Raw genomic sequence first — 26772 nt, 5'->3', positions numbered from 1 at the left:
TCTAAGACCTGTCATGTAAATCGGGTGTGAAGCTCTGAGTTGACTCTGGAAAGAAGCAGAGTGAGACCCTGCCACGTCCCATTTCTGCTTTAATACAGCAGCGTGAAGAGCCATGGGATACTTTCCTACATGGAAGGTGATATGGAAATGCACATTGTTGTTGTTGTTGCTTGCGATTGCAGTGTGTGCAGAAAAGCTGTGACTATGAATGATTTGATGGTAAGAAGTGAGAAGAGAAAAGAGAGAGAAAGGTGAAAAAGTGTCAAGTTGTGCTAATTTTGTTTTGCTCTTGCTAAATGATGAATATTTGTGAAAGTTGATGACTGTGGAGAATTGGAGAGAGTTGATAATGTGATGGCAGTAAGATAAGTGAAAGGATGAGTGGTGTTTTAAGAGGATTGTGTATTTGTAGGTGTTGAAGTAAGATGAAAGAAAAGGGTGCAGTGAAGCAGATGTTGAAAAGTTGTAGCAGCAAAATGGGAAAGACGCTGCGATGTGGCAGGGGGGAGGGGTGGGGGTGGTGCAGTGCAAAGAGCAGGGGAAGAAGGATGGAAATAGCAATAGGAGTATCATTGCATTGGCCGGGAATCGAACCCGCGCCTCCCGCGTGGCAGGCGAGAATTCTACCACTGAACCACCAATGCAATCACAGAATTCATTGGATTTTCTTTGCTTTTCCTCAAGTTTAATTTGCAAACACTAGCATTTGCCATCAGTGTCCTTTCATCCAAGGACACATTCATGCAATGGTTACAGCGTAGAACAAGGCCATTCCGCCCATTGTGTCCATCACAGCTCTCTGCAAGGGCTAATCACCTAGCTCCACCGCCCTACTTTTTCCCTGTAGCCCTGCAAATATCTTCTCCACACGTCATTGTCCAATTCCTTTTTCAAAGCCACCATTCAATCTGCCTCCAGCACACTCTCAGGCATTGCATTCCGCTTGCTATCAACTCGCTGCCGAAAAAACTTTTTCCTCATGTCGCCGTTGCTTCTTTTGCCAATCACTTTCAATCGGTGCCCCTGCTTCTCCGTCCTTCCGCCAACGGCAACGCTTTCTCCCTATCTACTCTGTCCACACCCCTCGTGATTTCCAACACCTCTATCAAATCTCCTCTTGATCTTCTCTACTCCAAAAACCCACAGCTCCATCTTCTCCAATCTATCCACGGAAATCAACTTCCTCATCCCTGGAACCATTCTCGTGAAACTTTTCTGCACCCTCTTAATGCCTTCACATCCTTACCAAAGTGTGGTGCCCTGAATCACACACAATACCAATCTTTTGCACAGGTTTATCATAACTTCCTTGCTTTTGTGCTCTATCCCCCTACTTATAAGAGCCAGGATCCCATTTGCTTTATGAACAGCTTTCTCAACCTGCCCTGCCACCTTCAATCATTTGTGCACATATGCCCCCAGGTCCCTCAGCTCCTGCACCCCATTTCGAACGGTACCCTTGATTTGAGATTGCCACTCCTCGTTCTTCCTCCCAACACGAATCACTTCACACTTCTCTGCATTAAATTTCATCTGCCACTCGTCCGCCCATTCCACCAGCCTGTCTATGTCCTCTTGAAGTTGATCACAATCCTCCTCACAGTTCACAGTACTTCCAAGTTTTGTGTCATCTGCAAATTTTGAATTTGTGGCCTGTACACCCGAGTCCAGGTCATTAATACATATCAGGAAAAGCAGGGCTGTTAACACATTCCCTAGGCTGCAACACATTTCATCATGAAAGCTTGCGCCCGCAACACCACAGAAACCTCGCAGGCTGCTGCACACCTCCATTTCATTCATAACCACATTTCCATCTTTCAAACTTCTTCTAACACAACTACACTACACTTTCTCCAAATATACAATCTGCTTCTCGCCCAATACACCTCTGCTTTAAACTCATCATTTTAAAAAGGCCTACAATTTGCAAAGATCATGCCCAACCGTCACAGCAGCCTGTCTCTTTACTAACACTTCACACCACTGCAATATCATTTCATGCAATATGTCAACATCTTCAAGCCACTACCTTTGTTCACATCCAGGTTTAATAGTGGGAGCACGGGGCCAAGGTGGCACTTCAACTGCTTGACGGAAAACAGGTCCTCCCTAGCAAAAGGCACAGTTACACACCTTTACTTACAGCTCAAAGAGGGACTGCTCAATAAGATTGGCACATAGAATTCCTGGCAATTTTGTCACAAAGAAGCAGGGAAAGGCAGAGGTGGCATTGAAGCTAAGTAGACTGAGACATACTACCAGCATCCATTCTGACTTTGTTTCATTCCAGTGTCAGTTGGGACCTGCTTCTATTAAATTAATACATCTATGCAAAGACCAGAGCGGGATTCGTACTCAGATGCATAGATCATGGGCACGACTGTATGCATTAGCAGCTCAACAACACGACCACGCGGCTACGAGAGGCAAGACCCAGGACGCTGCTGTACAATTTTGGGTACCATCATTTTGGCTGGACGTCACAGTCTTGAAGTGAGGGAAAGGAGAGTTTTACCAGGATCACATTAGGATGTGGGACTTCAGCTCGACGGAATGATTGCAGAAGCTGGCATTGTTCGCCTTCCAGCTGAGCAGGTTAAGTGGAGAGCTTACGCATTTACAATGACACTTGCAGTTTGCTACCAACTCTAAGACCTGTCATGTAAATCAGGTGTGAAGCTCTGAATTGACTCTGGAAAGAAGCAGAGTGAGACCCTGCCACGTCCCATTTCTGCTTTAATACAGCAGCGTGAAGAGCCATGGGATACTTTCCTACATGGAAGGTGATATGGAAATGCACATTGTTGTTGTTGTTGCTTGCGATTGCAGTGTGTGCAGAAAAGCTGTGCCTATGAATGATTTGATGGTAAGAAGTGAGAAGAGAAAAGAGAGAGAAAGGTGAAAAAGTGTCAAGTTGTGCTAATTTTGTTTTGCTCTTGCTAAATGATGAATATTTGTGAAAGCTGATGACTGTGGAGAATTGGAGAGAGTTGATAATGTGATGGCAGTAAGATAAGTGAAAGGATGAGTGGTGTTTTAAGAGGATTGTGTATTTGTAGGTGTTGAAGTAAGATGAAAGAAAAGGGTGCAGTGAAGCAGATGTTGAAAAGTTGTAGCAGCAAAATGGGAAAGACGCTGCGATGTGGCAGGGGGGAGGGGTGGGGGTGGTGCAGTGCAAAGAGCAGGGGAAGAAGGATGGAAATAGCAATAGGAGTATCATTGCATTGGCCGGGAATCGAACCCGGGCCTCCCGCGTGGCAGGCGAGAATTCTACCACTGAACCACCAATGCAATCACAGAATTCATTGGGTTTTCTTTGCTTTTCCTCAAGTTTAATTTGCAAACACTAGCATTTGCCATCAGTGTCCTTTCATCCAAGGACACATTCATGCAATGGTTACAGCGTAGAACAAGGCCATTCCGCCCATTGTGTCCATCACAGCTCTCTGCAAGGGCTAATCACCTAGCTCCACCGCCCTACTTTTTCCCTGTAGCCCTGCAAATATCTTCTCCACACGTCATTGTCCAATTCCTTTTTCAAAGCCACCATTCAATCTGCCTCCAGCACACTCTCAGGCATTGCATTCCGCTTGCTATCAACTCGCTGCCGAAAAAACTTTTTCCTCATGTCGCCGTTGCTTCTTTTGCCAATCACTTTCAATCGGTGCCCCTGCTTCTCCGTCCTTCCGCCAACGGCAACGCTTTCTCCCTATCTACTCTGTCCACACCCCTCGTGATTTCCAACACCTCTATCAAATCTCCTCTTGATCTTCTCTACTCCAAAAACCCACAGCTCCATCTTCTCCAATCTATCCACGGAAATCAACTTCCTCATCCCTGGAACCATTCTCGTGAAACTTTTCTGCACCCTCTTAATGCCTTCACATCCTTACCAAAGTGTGGTGCCCTGAATCACACACAATACCAATCTTTTGCACAGGTTTATCATAACTTCCTTGCTTTTGTGCTCTATCCCCCTACTTATAAGAGCCAGGATCCCATATGCTTTATGAACAGCTTTCTCAACCTGCCCTGCCACCTTCAATCATTTGTGCACATATACCCCCAGGTCCCTCAGCTCCTGCACCCCATTTCGAACGGTACCCTTGATTTGAGATTGCCACTCCTCGTTCTTCCTACCAACACGAATCACTTCACACTACTCTGCATTAAATTTCATCTGCCACTCGTCCGCCCATTCCACCAGCCTGTCTATGTCCTCTTGAAGTTGATCACAATCCTCCTCACAGTTCACAGTACTTCCAAGTTTTGTGTCATCTGCAAATTTTGAATTTGTGGCCTGTACACCCGAGTCCAGGTCATTAATACATATCAGGAAAAGCAGGGCTGCTAACACATTCCCTAGGCTGCAACACATTTCATCATGAAATCTTGCGCCCGCAACACAACAGAAACCTCGCAGGCTGCTGCACACCTCCATTTCATTCATAACCACATTTCCATCTTTCAAACTTCTGCTAACACAACTACACTACACTTTCTCCAAATATACAATCTGCTTCTCGCCCAATACACCTCTGCTTTAAACTCATCATTTTAAAAAGGCCTACAATTTGCAAAGATCATGCCCAACCGTCACAGCAGCCTGTCTCTTTACTAACACTTCACACCACTGCAATATCATTTCATGCAATATGTCAACATCTTCAAGCCACTACCTTTGTTCACATCCAGGTTTAATAGTGGGAGCACGGGGCCAAGGTGGCACTTCAACTGCTTGACGGAAAACAGGTCCTCCCTAGCAAAAGGCACAGTTACACACCTTTACTTACAGCTCAAAGAGGGACTGCTCAATAAGATTGGCACATAGAATTCCTGGCAATTTTGTCACAAAGAAGCAGGGAAAGGCAGAGGTGGCATTGAAGCTAAGTAGACTGAGACATACTACCAGCATCCATTCTGACTTTGTTTCATTCCAGTGTCAGTTGGGACCTGCTTCTATTAAATTAACACATCTATGCAAAGACCAGAGCGGGATTCGTACTCAGATGCATAGATCATGGGCACGACTGTATGCATTAGCAGCTCAACAACACGACCACGAGGCTACGAGAGGCAAGACCCACGACGCTGCTGTACAATTTTGGGTACCATCATTTTGGCTGGACGTCACAGTCTTGAAGTGAGGGAAAGGAGAGTTTTACCAGGATCACATTAGGATGTGGGACTTCAGCTCGACGGAATGATTGCAGAAGCTGGCATTGTTCGCCTTCCAACTGAGCAGGTTAAGTGGCGAGCTTACGCATTTACAATGACACTTGCAGTTTGCTACCAACTCTAAGAGCTGTCATGTAAATCGGGTGTGAAGCTCTGAGTTGACTCTGGAAAGAAGCAGAGTGAGACCCTGCCACGTCCCATTTCTGCTTTAATACAGCAGCGTGAAGAGCCATGGGATACTTTCCTACATGGAAGGTGATATGGAAATGCACATTGTTGTTGTTGTTGCTTGCGATTGCAGTGTGTGCAGAAAAGCTGTGCCTATGAATGATTTGATGGTAAGAAGTGAGAAGAGAAAAGAGAGAGAAAGGTGAAAAAGTGTCAAGTTGTGCTAATTTTGTTTTGCTCTTGCTAAATGATGAATATTTGTGAAAGCTGATGACTGTGGAGAATTGGAGAGAGTTGATAATGTGATGGCAGTAAGATAAGTGAAAGGATGAGTGGTGTTTTAAGAGGATTGTGTATTTGTAGGTGTTGAAGTAAGATGAAAGAAAAGGGTGCAGTGAAGCAGATGTTGAAAAGTTGTAGCAGCAAAATGGGAAAGACGCTGCGATGTGGCAGGGGGGAGGGGTGGGGGTGGTGCAGTGCAAAGAGCAGGAGAAGAAGGATGGAAATAGCAATAGGAGTATCATTGCATTGGCCAGGAATCGAACCCGGGTCTCCCGCGTGGCAGGCGAGAATTCTACCACTGAACCACCAATGCAATCACAGAATTCATTGGGTTTTCTTTGCTTTTCCTCAAGTTTAATTTGCAAACACTAGCATTTGCCATCAGTGTCCTTTCATCCAAGGACACATTCATGCAATGGTTACAGCGTAGAACAAGGCCATTCCGCCCATTGTGTCCATCACAGCTCTCTGCAAGGGCTAATCACCTAGCTCCACCGCCCTACTTTTTCCCTGTAGCCCTGCAAATATCTTCTCCACACGTCATTGTCCAATTCCTTTTTCAAAGCCACCATTCAATCTGCCTCCAGCACACTCTCAGGCATTGCATTCCGCTTGCTATCAACTCGCTGCGGAAAAAACTTTTTCCTCATGTCGCCGTTGCTTCTTTTGCCAATCACTTTCAATCGGTGCCCCTGCTTCTCCGTCCTTCCGCCAACGGCAACGCTTTCTCCCTATCTACTCTGTCCACACCCCTCGTGATTTCCAACACCTCTATCAAATCTCCTCTTGATCTTCTCTACTCCAAAAACCCACAGCTCCATCTTCTCCAATCTATCCACGGAAATCAACTTCCTCATCCCTGGAACCATTCTCGTGAAACTTTTCTGCACCCTCTTAATGCCTTCACATCCTTACCAAAGTGTGGTGCCCTGAATCACACACAATACCAATCTTTTGCACAGGTTTATCATAACTTCCTTGCTTTTGTGCTCTATCCCCCTACTTATAAGAGCCAGGATCCCATTTGCTTTATGAACAGCTTTCTCAACCTGCCCTGCCACCTTCAATCATTTGTGCACATATGCCCCCAGGTCCCTCAGCTCCTGCACCCCATTTCGAACGGTACCCTTGATTTGAGATTGCCACTCCTCGTTCTTCCTCCCAACACGAATCACTTCACACTTCTCTGCATTAAATTTCATCTGCCACTCGTCCGCCCATTCCACCAGCCTGTCTATGTCCTCTTGAAGTTGATCACAATCCTCCTCACAGTTCACAGTACTTCCAAGTTTTGTGTCATCTGCAAATTTTGAATTTGTGGCCTGTACACCCGAGTCCAGGTCATTAATACATATCAGGAAAAGCAGGGCTGCTAACACATTCCCTAGACTGCAACACATTTCATCATGAAAGCTTGCGCCCGCAACACCACAGAAACCTCGCAGGCTGCTGCACACCTCCATTTCATTCATAACCACATTTCCATCTTTCAAACTTCTTCTAACACAACTACACTACACTTTCTCCAAATATACAATCTGCTTCTCGCCCAATACACCTCTGCTTTAAACTCATCATTTTAAAAAGGCCTACAATTTGCAAAGATCATGCCCAACCGTCACAGCAGCCTGTCTCTTTAGTAACACTTCACACCACTGCAATATCATTTCATGCAATATGTCAACATCTTCAAGCCACTACCTTTGTTCACATCCAGGTTTAATAGTGGGAGCACGGGGCCAAGGTGGCACTTCAACTGCTTGACGGAAAACAGGTCCTCCCTAGCAAAAGGCACAGTTACACACCTTTACTTACAGCTCAAAGAGGGACTGCTCAATAAGATTGGCACATAGAATTCCTGGCAATTTTGTCACAAAGAAGCAGGGAAAGGCAGAGGTGGCATTGAAGCTAAGTAGACTGAGACATACTACCAGCATCCATTCTGACTTTGTTTCATTCCAGTGTCAGTTGGGACCTGCTTCTATTAAATTAACACATCTATGCAAAGACCAGAGCGGGATTCGTACTCAGATGCATAGATCATGGGCACGACTGTATGCATTAGCAGCTCAACAACACGACCACGAGGCTACGAGAGGCAAGACCCACGACGCTGCTGTACAATTTTGGGTACCATCATTTTGGCTGGACGTCACAGTCTTGAAGTGAGGGAAAGGAGAGTTTTACCAGGATCACATTAGGATGTGGGACTTCAGCTCGACGGAATGATTGCAGAAGCTGGCATTGTTCGCCTTCCAACTGAGCAGGTTAAGTGGAGAGCTTACGCATTTACAATGACACTTGCAGTTTGCTACCAACTCTAAGACCTGTCATGTAAATCGGGTGTGAAGCTCTGAGTTGACTCTGGAAAGAAGCAGAGTGAGACCCTGCCACGTCCCATTTCTGCTTTAATACAGCAGCGTGAAGAGCCATGGGATACTTTCCTACATGGAAGGTGATATGGAAATGCACATTGTTGTTGTTGTTGCTTGCGATTGCAGTGTGTGCAGAAAAGCTGTGCCTATGAATGATTTGATGGTAAGAAGTGAGAAGAGAAAAGAGAGAGAAAGGTGAAAAAGTGTCAAGTTGTGCTAATTTTGTTTTGCTCTTGCTAAATGATGAATATTTGTGAAAGCTGATGACTGTGGAGAATTGGAGAGAGTTGATAATGTGATGGCAGTAAGATAAGTGAAAGGATGAGTGGTGTTTTAAGAGGATTGTGTATTTGTTCGTGTTGAAGTAAGATGAAAGAAAAGGGTGCAGTGAAGCAGATGTTGAAAAGTTGTAGCAGCAAAATGGGAAAGACGCTGCGATGTGGCAGGGGGGAGGGGTGGGGGTGGTGCAGTGCAAAGAGCAGGGGAAGAAGGATGGAAATAGCAATAGGAGTATCATTGCATTGGCCGGGAATCGAACCCGGGCCTCCCGCGTGGCAGGCGAGAATTCTACCACTGAACCACCAATGCAATCACAGAATTCATTGGGTTTTCTTTGCTTTTCCTCAAGTTTAATTTGCAAACACTAGCATTTGCCATCAGTGTCCTTTCATCCAAGGACACATTCATGCAATGGTTACAGCGTAGAACAAGGCCATTCCGCCCATTGTGTCCATCACAGCTCTCTGCAAGGGCTAATCACCTAGCTCCACCGCCCTACTTTTTCCCTGTAGCCCTGCAAATATCTTCTCCACACGTCATTGTCCAATTCCTTTTTCAAAGCCACCATTCAATCTGCCTCCAGCACACTCTCAGGCATTGCATTCCGCTTGCTATCAACTCGCTGCCGAAAAAACTTTTTCCTCATGTCGCCGTTGCTTCTTTTGCCAATCACTTTCAATCGGTGCCCCTGCTTCTCCGTCCTTCCGCCAACGGCAACGCTTTCTCCCTATCTACTCTGTCCACACCCCTCGTGATTTCCAACACCTCTATCAAATCTCCTCTTGATCTTCTCTACTCCAAAAACCCACAGCTCCATCTTCTCCAATCTATCCACGGAAATCAACTTCCTCATCCCTGGAACCATTCTCGTGAAACTTTTCTGCACCCTCTTAATGCCTTCACATCCTTACCAAAGTGTGGTGCCCTGAATCACACACAATACCAATCTTTTGCACAGGTTTATCATAACTTCCTTGCTTTTGTGCTCTATTCCCCTACTTATAAGAGCCAGGATCCCATTTGCTTTATGAACAGCTTTCTCAACCTGCCCTGCCACCTTCAATCATTTGTGCACATATGCCCCCAGGTCCCTCAGCTCCTGCACCCCATTTCGAACGGTACCCTTGATTTGAGATTGCCACTCCTCGTTCTTCCTCCCAACACGAATCACTTCACACTTCTCTGCATTAAATTTCATCTGCCACTCGTCCGCCCATTCCACCAGCCTGTCTATGTCCTCTTGAAGTTGATCACAATCCTCCTCACAGTTCACAGTACTTCCAAGTTTTGTGTCATCTGCAAATTTTGAATTTGTGGCCTGTACACCCGAGTCCAGGTCATTAATACATATCAGGAAAAGCAGGGCTGCTAACACATTCCCTAGACTGCAACACATTTCATCATGAAAGCTTGCGCCCGCAACACCACAGAAACCTCGCAGGCTGCTGCACACCTCCATTTCATTCATAACCACATTTCCATCTTTCAAACTTCTTCTAACACAACTACACTACACTTTCTCCAAATATACAATCTGCTTCTCGCCCAATACACCTCTGCTTTAAACTCATCATTTTAAAAAGGCCTACAATTTGCAAAGATCATGCCCAACCGTCACAGCAGCCTGTCTCTTTAGTAACACTTCACACCACTGCAATATCATTTCATGCAATATGTCAACATCTTCAAGCCACTACCTTTGTTCACATCCAGGTTTAATAGTGGGAGCACGGGGCCAAGGTGGCACTTCAACTGCTTGACGGAAAACAGGTCCTCCCTAGCAAAAGGCACAGTTACACACCTTTACTTACAGCTCAAAGAGGGACTGCTCAATAAGATTGGCACATAGAATTCCTGGCAATTTTGTCACAAAGAAGCAGGGAAAGGCAGAGGTGGCATTGAAGCTAAGTAGACTGAGACATACTACCAGCATCCATTCTGACTTTGTTTCATTCCAGTGTCAGTTGGGACCTGCTTCTATTAAATTAATACATCTATGCAAAGACCAGAGCGGGTTTCGTACTCAGATGCATAGATCATGGGCACGACTGTATGCATTAGCAGCTCAACAACACGACCACGAGGCTACGAGAGGCAAAACCCATGACGCTGCTGTACAATTTTGGGTACCATCATTTTGGCTGGACGTCACAGTCTTGAAGTGAGGGAAAGGAGAGTTTTACTAGGATCACATTAGGATGTGGGACTTCAGCTCGACGGAATGATTGCAGAAGCTGGCATTGTTCGCCTTCCAGCTGAGCAGGTTAAGTGGAGAGCTTACGCATTTACAATGACACTTGCAGTTTGCTACCAACTCTAAGACCTGTCATGTAAATCAGGTGTGAAGCTCTGAATTGACTCTGGAAAGAAGCAGAGTGAGACCCTGCCACGTCCCATTTCTGCTTTAATACAGCAGCGTGAAGAGCCATGGGATACTTTCCTACATGGAAGGTGATATGGAAATGCACATTGTTGTTGTTGTTGCTTGCGATTGCAGTGTGTGCAGAAAAGCTGTGACTATGAATGATTTGATGGTAAGAAGTGAGAAGAGAAAAGAGAGAGAAAGGTGAAAAAGTGTCAAGTTGTGCTAATTTTGTTTTGCTCTTGCTAAATGATGAATATTTGTGAAAGCTGATGACTGTGGAGAATTGGAGAGAGTTGATAATGTGATGGCAGTAAGATAAGTGAAAGGATGAGTGGTGTTTTAAGAGGATTGTGTATTTGTAGGTGTTGAAGTAAGATGAAAGAAAAGGGTGCAGTGAAGCAGATGTTGAAAAGTTGTAGCAGCAAAATGGGAAAGACGCTGCGATGTGGCAGGGGGGAGGGGTGGGGGTGGTGCAGTGCAAAGAGCAGGAGAAGAAGGATGGAAATAGCAATAGGAGCATCATTGCATTGGCCGGGAATCGAACCCGGGCCTCCCGCGTGGCAGGCGAGAATTCTACCACTGAACCACCAATGCAATCACAGAATTCATTGGGTTTTCTTTGCTTTTCCTCAAGTTTAATTTGCAAACACTAGCATTTGCCATCAGTGTCCTTTCATCCAAGGACACATTCATGCAATGGTTACAGCGTAGAACAAGGCCATTCCGCCCATTGTGTCCATCACAGCTCTCTGCAAGGGCTAATCACCTAGCTCCACCGCCCTACTTTTTCCCTGTAGCCCTGCAAATATCTTCTCCACACGTCATTGTCCAATTCCTTTTTCAAAGCCACCATTCAATCTGCCTCCAGCACACTCTCAGGCATTGCATTCCGCTTGCTATCAACTCGCTGCCGAAAAAACTTTTTCCTCATGTCGCCGTTGCTTCTTTTGCCAATCACTTTCAATCGGTGCCCCTGCTTCTCCGTCCTTCCGCCAACGGCAACGCTTTCTCCCTATCTACTCTGTCCACACCCCTCGTGATTTCCAACACCTCTATCAAATCTCCTCTTGATCTTCTCTACTCCAAAAACCCACAGCTCCATCTTCTCCAATCTATCCACGGAAATCAACTTCCTCATCCCTGGAACCATTCTCGTGAAACTTTTCTGCACCCTCTTAATGCCTTCACATCCTTACCAAAGTGTGGTGCCCTGAATCACACACAATACCAATCTTTTGCACAGGTTTATCATAACTTCCTTGCTTTTGTGCTCTATCCCCCTACTTATAAGAACCAGGATCCCATATGCTTTATGAACAGCTTTCTCAACCTGCCCTGCCACCTTCAATCATTTGTGCACATATACCCCCAGGTCCCTCAGCTCCTGCACCCCATTTCGAACGGTACCCTTGATTTGAGATTGCCACTCCTCGTTCTTCCTACCAACACGAATCACTTCACACTACTCTGCATTAAATTTCATCTGCCACTCGTCCGCCCATTCCACCAGCCTGTCTATGTCCTCTTGAAGTTGATCACAATCCTCCTCACAGTTCACAGTACTTCCAAGTTTTGTGTCATCTGCAAATTTTGAATTTGTGGCCTGTACACCCGAGTCCAGGTCATTAATACATATCAGGAAAAGCAGGGCTGCTAACACATTCCCTAGGCTGCAACACATTTCATCATGAAATCTTGCGCCCGCAACACAACAGAAACCTCGCAGGCTGCTGCACACCTCCATTTCATTCATAACCACATTTCCATCTTTCAAACTTCTGCTAACACAACTACACTACACTTTCTCCAAATATACAATCTGCTTCTCGCCCAATACACCTCTGCTTTAAACTCATCATTTTAAAAAGGCCTACAATTTGCAAAGATCATGCCCAACCGTCACAGCAGCCTGTCTCTTTACTAACACTTCACACCACTGCAATATCATTTCATGCAATATGTCAACATCTTCAAGCCACTACCTTTGTTCACATCCAGGTTTAATAGTGGGAGCACGGGGCCAAGGTGGCACTTCAACTGCTTGACGGAAAACAGGTCCTCCCTAGCAAAAGGCACAGTTACACACCTTTACTTACAGCTCAAAGAGGGACTGCTCAATAAGATTGGCACATAGAATTCCTGGCAATTTTGTCACAAAGAAGCAGGGAAAGGCAGAGGTGGCATTGAAGCTAAGTAGACTGAGACATACTACCAGCATCCATTCTGACTTTGTTTCATTCCAGTGTCAGTTGGGACCTGCTTCTATTAAATTAATACATCTATGCAAAGACCAGAGCGGGATTCGTACTCAGATGCATAGATCATGGGCACGACTGTATGCATTAGCAGCTCAACAACACGACCACGAGGCTACGAGAGGCAAGACCCACGACGCTGCTGTACAATTTTGGGTACCATCATTTTGGCTGGACGTCACAGTCTTGAAGTGAGGGAAAGGAGAGTTTTACCAGGATCACATTAGGATGTGGGACTTCAGCTCGACGGAATGATTGCAGAAGCTGGCATTGTTCGCCTTCCAACTGAGCAGGTTAAGTGGAGAGCTTACGCATTTACAATGACACTTGCAGTTTGCTACCAACTCTAAGACCTGTCATGTAAATCGGGTGTGAAGCTCTGAGTTGACTCTGGAAAGAAGCAGAGTGAGACCCTGCCACGTCCCATTTCTGCTTTAATACAGCAGCGTGAAGAGCCATGGGATACTTTCCTACATGGAAGGTGATATGGAAATGCACATTGTTGTTGTTGTTGCTTGCGATTGCAGTGTGTGCAGAAAAGCTGTGCCTATGAATGATTTGATGGTAAGAAGTGAGAAGAGAAAAGAGAGAGAAAGGTGAAAAAGTGTCAAGTTGTGCTAATTTTGTTTTGCTCTTGCTAAATGATGAATATTTGTGAAAGCTGATGACTGTGGAGAATTGGAGAGAGTTGATAATGTGATGGCAGTAAGATAAGTGAAAGGATGAGTGGTGTTTTAAGAGGATTGCGTATTTGTAGGTGTTGAAGTAAGATGAAAGAAAAGGGTGCAGTGAAGCAGATGTTGAAAAGTTGTAGCAGCAAAATGGGAAAGACGCTGCGATGTGGCAGGGGGGAGGGGTGGGGGTGGTGCAGTGCAAAGAGCAGGAGAAGAAGGATGGAAATAGCAATAGGAGTATCATTGCATTGGCCGGGAATCGAACCCGGGCCTCCCGCGTGGCAGGCGAGAATTCTACCACTGAACCACCAATGCAATCACAGAATTCATTGGGTTTTCTTTGCTTTTCCTCAAGTTTAATTTGCAAACACTAGCATTTGCCATCAGTGTCCTTTCATCCAAGGACACATTCATGCAATGGTTACAGCGTAGAACAAGGCCATTCCGCCCATTGTGTCCATCACAGCTCTCTGCAAGGGCTAATCACCCAGCTCCACCGCCCTACTTTTTCCCTGTAGCCCTGCAAATATCTTCTCCACACGTCATTGTCCAATTCCTTTTTCAAAGCCACCATTCAATCTGCCTCCAGCACACTCTCAGGCATTGCATTCCGCTTGCTATCAACTCGCTGCCGAAAAAACTTTTTCCTCATGTCGCCGTTGCTTCTTTTGCCAATCACTTTCAATCGGTGCCCCTGCTTCTCCGTCCTTCCGCCAACGGCAACGCTTTCTCCCTATCTACTCTGTCCACACCCCTCGTGATTTCCAACACCTCTATCAAATCTCCTCTTGATCTTCTCTACTCCAAAAACCCACAGCTCCATCTTCTCCAATCTATCCACGGAAATCAACTTCCTCATCCCTGGAACCATTCTCGTGAAACTTTTCTGCACCCTCTTAATGCCTTCACATCCTTACCAAAGTGTGGTGCCCTGAATCACACACAATACCAATCTTTTGCACAGGTTTATCATAACTTCCTTGCTTTTGTGCTCTATCCCCCTACTTATAAGAGCCAGGATCCCATTTGCTTTATGAACAGCTTTCTCAACCTGCCCTGCCACCTTCAATCATTTGTGCACATATGCCCCCAGGTCCCTCAGCTCCTGCACCCCATTTCGAACGGTACCCTTGATTTGAGATTGCCACTCCTCGTTCTTCCTCCCAACACGAATCACTTCACACTTCTCTGCATTAAATTTCATCTGCCACTCGTCCGCCCATTCCACCAGCCTGTCTATGTCCTCTTGAAGTTGATCACAATCCTCCTCACAGTTCACAGTACTTCCAAGTTTTGTGTCATCTGCAAATTTTGAATTTGTGGCCTGTACACCCGAGTCCAGGTCATTAATACATATCAGGAAAAGCAGGGCTGCTAACACATTCCCTAGACTGCAACACATTTCATCATGAAAGCTTGCGCCCGCAACACCACAGAAACCTCGCAGGCTGCTGCACACCTCCATTTCATTCATAACCACATTTCCATCTTTCAAACTTCTTCGAACACAACTACACTACACTTTCTCCAAATATACAATCTGCTTCTCGCCCAATACACCTCTGCTTTAAACTCATCATTTTAAAAAGGCCTACAATTTGCAAAGATCATGCCCAACCGTCACAGCAGCCTGTCTCTTTAGTAACACTTCACACCACTGCAATATCATTTCATGCAATATGTCAACATCTTCAAGCCACTACCTTTGTTCACATCCAGGTTTAATAGTGGGAGCACGGGGCCAAGGTGGCACTTCAACTGCTTGACGGAAAACAGGTCCTCCCTAGCAAAAGGCACAGTTACACACCTTTACTTACAGCTCAAAGAGGGACTGCTCAATAAGATTGGCACATAGAATTCCTGGCAATTTTGTCACAAAGAAGCAGGGAAAGGCAGAGGTGGCATTGAAGCTAAGTAGACTGAGACATACTACCAGCATCCATTCTGACTTTGTTTCATTCCAGTGTCAGTTGGGACCTGCTTCTATTAAATTAATACATCTATGCAAAGACCAGAGCGGGATTCGTACTCAGATGCATAGATCATGGGCACGACTGTATGCATTAGCAGCTCAACAACACGACCACGAGGCTACGAGAGGCAAAACCCATGACGCTGCTGTACAATTTTGGGTACCATCATTTTGGCTGGACGTCACAGTCTTGAAGTGAGGGAAAGGAGAGTTTTACTAGGATCACATTAGGATGTGGGACTTCAGCTCGACGGAATGATTGCAGAAGCTGGCATTGTTCGCCTTCCAGCTGAGCAGGTTAAGTGGAGAGCTTACGCATTTACAATGACACTTGCAGTTTGCTACCAACTCTAAGACCTGTCATGTAAATCAGGTGTGAAGCTCTGAATTGACTCTGGAAAGAAGCAGAGTGAGACCCTGCCACGTCCCATTTCTGCTTTAATACAGCAGCGTGAAGAGCCATGGGATACTTTCCTACATGGAAGGTGATATGGAAATGCACATTGTTGTTGTTGTTGCTTGCGATTGCAGTGTGTGCAGAAAAGCTGTGACTATGAATGATTTGATGGTAAGAAGTGAGAAGAGAAAAGAGAGAGAAAGGTGAAAAAGTGTCAAATTGTGCTAATTTTGTTTTGCTCTTGCTAAATGATGAATATTTGTGAAAGCTGATGACTGTGGAGAATTGGAGAGAGTTGATAATGTGATGGCAGTAAGATAAGTGAAAGGATGAGTGGTGTTTTAAGAGGATTGTGTATTTGTAGGTGTTGAAGTAAGATGAAAGAAAAGGGTGCAGTGAAGCAGATGTTGAAAAGTTGTAGCAGCAAAATGGGAAAGACGCTGCGATGTGGCAGGGGGGAGGGGTGGGGGTGGTGCAGTGCAAAGAGCAGGGGAAGAAGGATGGAAATAGCAATAGGAGTATCATTGCATTGGCCGGGAATCGAACCCGGGCCTCCCGCGTGGCAGGCGAGAATTCTACCACTGAACCACCAATGCAATCACAGAATTCATTGGGTTTTCTTTGCTTTTCCTCAAGTTTAATTTGCAAACACTAGCATTTGCCATCAGTGTCCTTTCATCCAAGGACACATTCATGCAATGGTTACAGCGTAGAACAAGGCCATTCCGCCCATTGTGTCCATCACAGCTCTCTGCAAGGGCTAATCACCTAGCTCCACCGCCCTACTTTTTCCCTGTAGCCCTGCAAATATCTTCTCCACACGTCATTGTCCAATTCCTTTTTCAAAGCCACCATTCAATCTGCCTCCAGCACCCTCTCAGGCATTGCATTCCGCTTGCTATCAACTCGCTGCGGAAAAAACTTTTTCCTCATGTCGCCGTTGCTTCTTTTGCCAATCACTTTCAATCGGTGCCCCTGCTTCTCCGTCCTTCCGCCAACGGCAACGCTTTCTCCCTATCTACTCTGTCCACACCCCTCGTGATTTCCAACACCTCTATCAAATCTCCTCTTGATCTTCTCTACTCCAAAAACCCACAGCTCCATCTTCTCCAATCTATCCACGGAAATCAACTTCCTCATCCCTGGAACCATTCTCGTGAAACTTTTCTGCACCCTCTTAATGCCTTCACATCCTTACCAAAGTGTGGTGCCCTGAATCACACACAATACCAATCTTTTGCACAGGTTTATCATAACTTCCTTGCTTTTGTGCTCTATCCCCCTACTTATAAGAGCCAGGATCCCATTTGCTTTATGAACAGCTTTCTCAACCTGCCCTGCCACCTTCAATCATTTGTGCACATATGCCCCCAGGTCCCTCAGCTCCTGCACCCCATTTCGAACGGTACCCTTGATTTGAGATTGCCACTCCTCGTTCTTCCTCCCAACACGAATCACTTCACACTTCTCTGCATTAAATTTCATCTGCCACTCGTCCGCCCATTCCACCAGCCTGTCTATGTCCTCTTGAAGTTGATCACAATCCTCCTCACAGTTCACAGTACTTCCAAGTTTTGTGTCATCTGCAAATTTTGAATTTGTGGCCTGTACACCCGAGTCCAGGTCATTAATACATATCAGGAAAAGCAGGGCTGCTAACACATTCCCTAGGCTGCAACACATTTCATCATGAAAGCTTGCGCCCGCAACACCACAGAAACCTCGCAGGCTGCTGCACACCTCCATTTCATTCATAACCACATTTCCATCTTTCAAACTTCTTCTAACACAACTACACTACACTTTCTCCAAATATACAATCTGCTTCTCGCCCAATACACCTCTGCTTTAAACTCATCATTTTAAAAAGGCCTACAATTTGCAAAGATCATGCCCAACCGTCACAGCAGCCTGTCTCTTTACTAACACTTCACACCACTGCAATATCATTTCATGCAATATGTCAACATCTTCAAGCCACTACCTTTGTTCACATCCAGGTTTAATAGTGGGAGCACGGGGCCAAGGTGGCACTTCAACTGCTTGACGGAAAACAGGTCCTCCCTAGCAAAAGGCACAGTTACACACCTTTACTTACAGCTCAAAGAGGGACTGCTCAATAAGATTGGCACATAGAATTCCTGGCAATTTTGTCACAAAGAAGCAGGGAAAGGCAGAGGTGGCATTGAAGCTAAGTAGACTGAGACATACTACCAGCATCCATTCTGACTTTGTTTCATTCCAGTGTCAGTTGGGACCTGCTTCTATTAAATTAATACATCTATGCAAAGACCAGAGCGGGATTCGTACTCAGATGCATAGATCATGGGCACGACTGTATGCATTAGCAGCTCAACAACACGACCACGAGGCTACGAGAGGCAAGACCCAGGACGCTGCTGTACAATTTTGGGTACCATCATTTTGGCTGGACGTCACAGTCTTGAAGTGAGGGAAAGGAGAGTTTTACCAGGATCACATTAGGATGTGGGACTTCAGCTCGACGGAATGATTGCAGAAGCTGGCATTGTTCGCCTTCCAGCTGAGCAGGTTAAGTGGAGAGCTTACGCATTTACAATGACACTTGCAGTTTGCTACCAACTCTAAGACCTGTCATGTAAATCGGGTGTGAAGCTCTGAATTGACTCTGGAAAGAAGCAGAGTGAGACCCTGCCACGTCCCATTTCTGCTTTAATACAGCAGCGTGAAGAGCCATGGGATACTTTCCTACATGGAAGGTGATATGGAAATGCACATTGTTGTTGTTGTTGCTTGCGATTGCAGTGTGTGCAGAAAAGCTGTGCCTATGAATGATTTGATGGTAAGAAGTGAGAAGAGAAAAGAGAGAGAAAGGTGAAAAAGTGTCAAGTTGTGCTAATTTTGTTTTGCTCTTGCTAAATGATGAATATTTGTGAAAGCTGATGACTGTGGAGAATTGGAGAGAGTTGATAATGTGATGGCAGTAAGATAAGTGAAAGGATGAGTGGTGTTTTAAGAGGATTGTGTATTTGTAGGTGTTGAAGTAAGATGAAAGAAAAGGGTGCAGTGAAGCAGATGTTGAAAAGTTGTAGCAGCAAAATGGGAAAGACGCTGCGATGTGGCAGGGGGGAGGGGTGGGGGTGGTGCAGTGCAAAGAGCAGGGGAAGAAGGATGGAAATAGCAATAGGAGTATCATTGCATTGGCCGGGAATCGAACCCGGGCCTCCTGCGTGGCAGGCGAGAATTTTACCACTGAACCACCAATGCAATCACAGAATTCATTGGGTTTTCTTTGCTTTTCCTCAAGTTTAATTTGCAAACACTAGCATTTGCCATCAGTGTCCTTTCATCCAAGGACACATTCATGCAATGGTTACAGCGTAGAACAAGGCCATTCCGCCCATTGTGTCCATCACAGCTCTCTGCAAGGGCTAATCACCTAGCTCCACCGCCCTACTTTTTCCCTGTAGCCCTGCAAATATCTTCTCCACACGTCATTGTCCAATTCCTTTTTCAAAGCCACCATTCAATCTGCCTCCAGCACACTCTCAGGCATTGCATTCCGCTTGCTATCAACTCGCTGCGGAAAAAACTTTTTCCTCATGTCGCCGTTGCTTCTTTTGCCAATCACTTTCAATCGGTGCCCCTGCTTCTCCGTCCTTCCGCCAACGGCAACGCTTTCTCCCTATCTACTCTGTCCACACCCCTCGTGATTTCCAACACCTCTATCAAATCTCCTCTTGATCTTCTCTACTCCAAAAACCCACAGCTCCATCTTCTCCAATCTATCCACGGAAATCAACTTCCTCATCCCTGGAACCATTCTCGTGAAACTTTTCTGCACCCTCTTAATGCCTTCACATCCTTACCAAAGTGTGGTGCCCTGAATCACACACAATACCAATCTTTTGCACAGGTTTATCATAACTTCCTTGCTTTTGTGCTCTATCCCCCTACTTATAAGAGCCAGGATCCCATATGCTTTATGAACAGCTTTCTCAACCTGCCCTGCCACCTTCAATCATTTGTGCACATATACCCCCAGGTCCCTCAGCTCCTGCACCCCATTTCGAACGGTACCCTTGATTTGAGATTGCCACTCCTCGTTCTTCCTACCAACACGAATCACTTCACACTACTCTGCATTAAATTTCATCTGCCACTCGTCCGCCCATTCCACCAGCCTGTCTATTTCCTCTTGAAGTTGATCACAATCCTCCTCACAGTTCACAGTACTTCCAAGTTTTGTGTCATCTGCAAATTTTGAATTTGTGGCCTGTACACCCGAGTCCAGGTCATTAATACATATCAGGAAAAGCAGGGCTGCTAACACATTCCCTAGGCTGCAACACATTTCATCATGAAATCTTGCGCCCGCAACACAACAGAAACCTCGCAGGCTGCTGCACACCTCCATTTCATTCATAACCACATTTCCATCTTTCAAACTTCTGCTAACACAACTACACTACACTTTCTCCAAATATACAATCTGCTTCTCGCCCAATACACCTCTGCTTTAAACTCATCATTTTAAAAAGGCCTACAATTTGCAAAGATCATGCCCAACCGTCACAGCAGCCTGTCTCTTTACTAACACTTCACACCACTGCAATATCATTTCATGCAATATGTCAACATCTTCAAGCCACTACCTTTGTTCACATCCAGGTTTAATAGTGGGAGCACGGGGCCAAGGTGGCACTTCAACTGCTTGACGGAAAACAGGTCCTCCCTAGCAAAAGGCACAGTTACACACCTTTACTTACAGCTCAAAGAGGGACTGCTCAATAAGATTGGCACATAGAATTCCTGGCAATTTTGTCACAAAGAAGCAGGGAAAGGCAGAGGTGGCATTGAAGCTAAGTAGACTGAGACATACTACCAGCATCCATTCTGACTTTGTTTCATTCCAGTGTCAGTTGGGACCTGCTTCTATTAAATTAACACATCTATGCAAAGACCAGAGCGGGATTCGTACTCAGATGCATAGATCATGGGCACGACTGTATGCATTAGCAGCTCAACAACACGACCACGAGGCTACGAGAGGCAAGACCCACGACGCTGCTGTACAATTTTGGGTACCATCATTTTGGCTGGACGTCACAGTCTTGAAGTGAGGGAAAGGAGAGTTTTACCAGGATCACATTAGGATGTGGGACTTCAGCTCGACGGAATGATTGCAGAAGCTGGCATTGTTCGCCTTCCAACTGAGAAGGTTAAGTGGAGAGCTTACGCATTTACAATGACACTTGCAGTTTGCTACCAACTCTAAGACCTGTCATGTAAATCGGGTGTGAAGCTCTGAGTTGACTCTGGAAAGAAGCAGAGTGAGACCCTGCCACGTCCCATTTCTGCTTTAATACAGCAGCGTGAAGAGCCATGGGATACTTTCCTACATGGAAGGTGATATGGAAATGCACATTGTTGTTGTTGTTGCTTGCGATTGCAGTGTGTGCAGAAAAGCTGTGCCTATGAATGATTTGATGGTAAGAAGTGAGAAGAGAAAAGAGAGAGAAAGGTGAAAAAGTGTCAAGTTGTGCTAATTTTGTTTTGCTCTTGCTAAATGATGAATATTTGTGAAAGCTGATGACTGTGGAGAATTGGAGAGAGTTGATAATGTGATGGCAGTAAGATAAGTGAAAGGATGAGTGGTGTTTTAAGAGGATTGCGTATTTGTAGGTGTTGAAGTAAGATGAAAGAAAAGGGTGCAGTGAAGCAGATGTTGAAAAGTTGTAGCAGCAAAATGGGAAAGACGCTGCGATGTGGCAGGGGGGAGGGGTGGGGGTGGTGCAGTGCAAAGAGCAGGGGAAGAAGGATGGAAATAGCAATAGGAGTATCATTGCATTGGCCGGGAATCGAACCCGGGCCTCCCGCGTGGCAGGCGAGAATTCTACCACTGAACCACCAATGCAATCACAGAATTCATTGGGTTTTCTTTGCTTTTCCTCAAGTTTAATTTGCAAACACTAGCATTTGCCATCAGTGTCCTTTCATCCAAGGACACATTCATGCAATGGTTACAGCGTAGAACAAGGCCATTCCGCCCATTGTGTCCATCACAGCTCTCTGCAAGGGCTAATCACCTAGCTCCACCGCCCTACTTTTTCCCTGTAGCCCTGCAAATATCTTCTCCACACGTCATTGTCCAATTCCTTTTTCAAAGCCACCATTCAATCTGCCTCCAGCACACTCTCAGGCATTGCATTCCGCTTGCTATCAACTCGCTGCGGAAAAAACTTTTTCCTAGTGTCGCCGTTGCTTCTTTTGCCAATCACTTTCAATCGGTGCCCCTGCTTCTCCGTCCTTCCGCCAACGGCAACGCTTTCTCCCTATCTACTCTGTCCACACCCCTCGTGATTTCCAACACCTCTATCAAATCTCCTCTTGATCTTCTCTACTCCAAAAACCCACAGCTCCATCTTCTCCAATCTATCCACGGAAATCAACTTCCTCATCCCTGGAACCATTCTCGTGAAACTTTTCTGCACCCTCTTAATGCCTTCACATCCTTACCAAAGTGTGGTGCCCTGAATCACACACAATACCAATCTTTTGCACAGGTTTATCATAACTTCCTTGCTTTTGTGCTCTATCCCCCTACTTATAAGAGCCAGGATCCCATATGCTTTATGAACAGCTATCTCAACCTGCCCTGCCACCTTCAATCATTTGTGCACATATACCCCCAGGTCCCTCAGCTCCTGCACCACATTTCGAACGGTACCCTAGATTTGAGATTGCCACTCCTCGTTCTTCCTACCAACACGAATCACTTCACACTTCTCTGCATTAAATTTCATCTGCCACTCGTCTGCCCATTCCACCAGTCTGTCTATGTCCTCTTGAAGTTGATCACAATCCTCCTCACAGTTCACAGTACTTCCAAGTTTTGTGTCATCTGCAAATTTTGAATTTGTGGCCTGTACACCCGAGTCCAGGTCATTAATACATATCAGGAAAAGCAGGGCTGCTAACACATTCCCTAGGCTGCAACACATTTCATCATGAAAGCTTGCGCCCGCAACACAACAGAAACCTCGCAGGCTGCTGCACACCTCCATTTCATTCATAACCACATTTCCATCTTTCAAACTTCTTCTAACACAACTACACTACACTTTCTCCAAATATACAATCTGCTTCTCGCCCAATACACCTCTGCTTTAAACTCATCATTTTAAAAAGGCCTACAATTTGCAAAGATCATGCCCAACCGTCACAGCAGCCTGTCTCTTTACTAACACTTCACACCACTGCAATATAATTTCATGCAATATGTCAACATCTTCAAGCCACTACCTTTGTTCACATCCAGGTTTAATAGTGGGAGCACGGGGCCAAGGTGGCACTTCAACTGCTTGATGGAAAACAGGTCCTCCCTAGCAAAAGGCACAGTTACACACCTTTACTTACAGCTCAAAGAGGGACTGCTCAATAAGATTGGCACATAGAATTCCTGGCAATTTTGTCACAAAGAAGCAGGGAAAGGCACAGGTGGCATTGAAGCTAAGTAGACTGAGACATACTACCAGCATCCATTCTGACTTTGTTTCATTCCAGTGTCAGTTGGGACCTGCTTCTATTAAATTAACACATCTATGCAAAGACCAGAGCGGGATTCGTACTCAGATGCATAGATCATGGGCACGACTGTATGCATTAGCAGCTCAACAACACGACCACGAGGCTACGAGAGGCAAGACCCACGACGCTGCTGTACAATTTTGGGTACCATCATTTTGGCTGGACGTCACAGTCTTGAAGTGAGGGAAAGGAGAGTTTTACTAGGATCACATTAGGATGTGGGACTTCAGCTCGACGGAATGATTGCAGAAGCTGGCATTGTTCGCCTTCCAGCTGAGCAGGTTAAGTGGAGAGCTTACGCATTTACAATGACACTTGCAGTTTGCTACCAACTCTAAGACCTGTCATGTAAATCAGGTGTGAAGCTCTGAATTGACTCTGGAAAGAAGCAGAGTGAGACCCTGCCACGTCCCATTTCTGCTTTAATACAGCAGCGTGAAGAGCCATGGGATACTTTCCTACATGGAAGGTGATATGGAAATGCACATTGTTGTTGTTGTTGCTTGCGATTGCAGTGTGTGCAGAAAAGCTGTGCCTATGAATGATTTGATGGTAAGAAGTGAGAAGAGAAAAGAGAGAGAAAGGTGAAAAAGTGTCAAGTTGTGCTAATTTTGTTTTGCTCTTGCTAAATGATGAATATTTGTGAAAGCTGATGACTGTGGAGAATTGGAGAGAGTTGATAATGTGATGGCAGTAAGATAAGTGAAAGGATGAGTGGTGTTTTAAGAGGATTGTGTATTTGTAGGTGTTGAAGTAAGATGAAAGAAAAGGGTGCAGTGAAGCAGATGTTGAAAAGTTGTAGCAGCAAAATGGGAAAGACGCTGCGATGTGGCAGGGGGGAGGGGTGGGGGTGGTGCAGTGCAAAGAGCAGGGGAAGAAGGATGGAAATAGCAATAGGAGTATCATTGCATTGGCCGGGAATCGAACCCGGGCCTCCCGCGTGGCAGGCGAGAATTCTACCACTGAACCACCAATGCAATCACAGAATTCATTGGGTTTTCTTTGCTTTTCCTCAAGTTTAATTTGCAAACACTAGCATTTGCCATCAGTGTCCTTTCATCCAAGGACACATTCATGCAATGGTTACAGCGTAGAACAAGGCCATTCCGCCCATTGTGTCCATCACAGCTCTCTGCAAGGGCTAATCACCTAGCTCCACCGCCCTACTTTTTCCCTGTAGCCCTGCAAATATCTTCTCCACACGTCATTGTCCAATTCCTTTTTCAAAGCCACCATTCAATCTGCCTCCAGCACACTCTCAGGCATTGCATTCCGCTTGCTATCAACTCGCTGCGGAAAAAACTTTTTCCTCATGTCGCCGTTGCTTCTTTTGCCAATCACTTTCAATCGGTGCCCCTGCTTCTCCGTCCTTCCGCCAACGGCAACGCTTTCTCCCTATCTACTCTGTCCACACCCCTCGTGATTTCCAACACCTCTATCAAATCTCCTCTTGATCTTCTCTACTCCAAAAACCCACAGCTCCATCTTCTCCAATCTATCCACGGAAATCAACTTCCTCATCCCTGGAACCATTCTCGTGAAACTTTTCTGCACCCTCTTAATGCCTTCACATCCTTACCAAAGTGTGGTGCCCTGAATCACACACAATACCAATCTTTTGCACAGGTTTATCATAACTTCCTTGCTTTTGTGCTCTATCCCCCTACTTATAAGAGCCAGGATCCCATATGCTTTATGAACAGCTTTCTCAACCTGCCCTGCCACCTTCAATCATTTGTGCACATATACCCCCAGGTCCCTCAGCTCCTGCACCCCATTTCGAACGGTACCCTTGATTTGAGATTGCCACTCCTCGTTCTTCCTACCAACACGAATCACTTCACACTACTCTGCATTAAATTTCATCTGCCACTCGTCCGCCCATTCCACCAGCCTGTCTATGTCCTCTTGAAGTTGATCACAATCCTCCTCACAGTTCACAGTACTTCCAAGTTTTGTGTCATCTGCAAATTTTGAATTTGTGGCCTGTACACCCGAGTCCAGGTCATTAATACATATCAGGAAAAGCAGGGCTGATAACACATTCCCTAGGCTGCAACACATTTCATCATGAAATCTTGCGCCCGCAACACAACAGAAACCTCGCAGGCTGCTGCACACCTCCATTTCATTCATAACCACATTTCCATCTTTCAAACTTCTTCTAACACAACTACACTACACTTTCTCCAAATATACAATCTGCTTCTCGCCCAATACACCTCTGCTTTAAACTCATCATTTTAAAAAGGCCTACAATTTGCAAAGATCATGCCCAACCGTCACAGCAGCCTGTCTCTTTACTAACACTTCACACCACTGCAATATCATTTCATGCAATATGTCAACATCTTCAAGCCACTACCTTTGTTCACATCCAGGTTTAATAGTGGGAGCACGGGGCCAAGGTGGCACTTCAACTGCTTGACGGAAAACAGGTCCTCCCTAGCAAAAGGCACAGTTACACACCTTTACTTACAGCTCAAAGAGGGACTGCTCAATAAGATTGGCACATAGAATTCCTGGCAATTTTGTCACAAAGAAGCAGGGAAAGGCAGAGGTGGCATTGAAGCTAAGTAGACTGAGACATACTACCAGCATCCATTCTGACTTTGTTTCATTCCAGTGTCAGTTGGGACCTGCTTCTATTAAATTAATACATCTATGCAAAGACCAGAGCGGGATTCGTACTCAGATGCATAGATCATGGGCACGACTGTATGCATTACTAGCTCAACAACACGACCACGAGGCTACGAGAGGCAAGACCCAGGACGCTGCTGTACAATTTTGGGTACCATCATTTTGGCTGGACGTCACAGTCTTGAAGTGAGGGAAAGGAGAGTTTTACTAGGATCACATTAGGATGTGGGACTTCAGCTCGACGGACTGATTGCAGAAGCTGGCATTGTTCGCCTTCCAGCTGAGCAGGTTAAGTGGAGAGCTTACGCATTTACAATGACACTTGCAGTTTGCTACCAACTCTAAGACCTGTCATGTAAATCAGGTGTGAAGCTCTGAATTGACTCTGGAAAGAAGCAGAGTGAGACCCTGCCACGTCCCATTTCTGCTTTAATACAGCAGCGTGAAGAGCCATGGGATACTTTCCTACATGGAAGGTGATATGGAAATGCACATTGTTGTTGTTGTTGCTTGCGATTGCAGTGTGTGCAGAAAAGCTGTGCCTATGAATGATTTGATGGTAAGAAGTGAGAAGAGAAAAGAGAGAGAAAGGTGAAAAAGTGTCAAGTTGTG

General features: G+C 45.6%; 10 non-coding genes across 10 annotated transcripts; all 10 read right to left on the bottom strand.

The window, feature by feature from the left end:
• Positions 1–573: 573 nt before the first annotated feature.
• trnag-gcc (transfer RNA glycine (anticodon GCC)) lies at positions 574–644 on the bottom strand. Its single transcript has one exon. It is a non-coding gene; the product is annotated as a tRNA-Gly (tRNA).
• A 2579-nt stretch (positions 645–3223) lies between these two features.
• On the bottom strand, positions 3224–3294 carry trnag-gcc (transfer RNA glycine (anticodon GCC)). Its single transcript has one exon. It is a non-coding gene; the product is annotated as a tRNA-Gly (tRNA).
• Positions 3295–5873: 2579 nt separating this feature from the next.
• Positions 5874–5944, bottom strand: trnag-gcc (transfer RNA glycine (anticodon GCC)). Its single transcript has one exon. It is a non-coding gene; the product is annotated as a tRNA-Gly (tRNA).
• A 2579-nt stretch (positions 5945–8523) lies between these two features.
• trnag-gcc (transfer RNA glycine (anticodon GCC)) lies at positions 8524–8594 on the bottom strand. The gene has a single exon. It is a non-coding gene; the product is annotated as a tRNA-Gly (tRNA).
• A 2579-nt stretch (positions 8595–11173) lies between these two features.
• On the bottom strand, positions 11174–11244 carry trnag-gcc (transfer RNA glycine (anticodon GCC)). The gene has a single exon. It is a non-coding gene; the product is annotated as a tRNA-Gly (tRNA).
• Positions 11245–13823: 2579 nt separating this feature from the next.
• On the bottom strand, positions 13824–13894 carry trnag-gcc (transfer RNA glycine (anticodon GCC)). Its single transcript has one exon. It is a non-coding gene; the product is annotated as a tRNA-Gly (tRNA).
• A 2579-nt stretch (positions 13895–16473) lies between these two features.
• trnag-gcc (transfer RNA glycine (anticodon GCC)) lies at positions 16474–16544 on the bottom strand. Its single transcript has one exon. It is a non-coding gene; the product is annotated as a tRNA-Gly (tRNA).
• A 2579-nt stretch (positions 16545–19123) lies between these two features.
• trnag-gcc (transfer RNA glycine (anticodon GCC)) lies at positions 19124–19194 on the bottom strand. Its single transcript has one exon. It is a non-coding gene; the product is annotated as a tRNA-Gly (tRNA).
• Positions 19195–21773: 2579 nt separating this feature from the next.
• Positions 21774–21844, bottom strand: trnag-gcc (transfer RNA glycine (anticodon GCC)). Its single transcript has one exon. It is a non-coding gene; the product is annotated as a tRNA-Gly (tRNA).
• Positions 21845–24423: 2579 nt separating this feature from the next.
• trnag-gcc (transfer RNA glycine (anticodon GCC)) lies at positions 24424–24494 on the bottom strand. Its single transcript has one exon. It is a non-coding gene; the product is annotated as a tRNA-Gly (tRNA).
• Between the last annotated feature and the right edge of the window lie 2278 nt (positions 24495–26772).

This window comes from Heterodontus francisci, chromosome 1 (genome assembly GCF_036365525.1).
Source record: "Heterodontus francisci isolate sHetFra1 chromosome 1, sHetFra1.hap1, whole genome shotgun sequence".
Taxonomy (NCBI): domain Eukaryota; kingdom Metazoa; phylum Chordata; class Chondrichthyes; order Heterodontiformes; family Heterodontidae; genus Heterodontus; species Heterodontus francisci.
The sequence above is the reverse complement of the archived record's forward strand: the minus strand, read 5'-3'. Positions and strand labels throughout refer to the sequence as shown.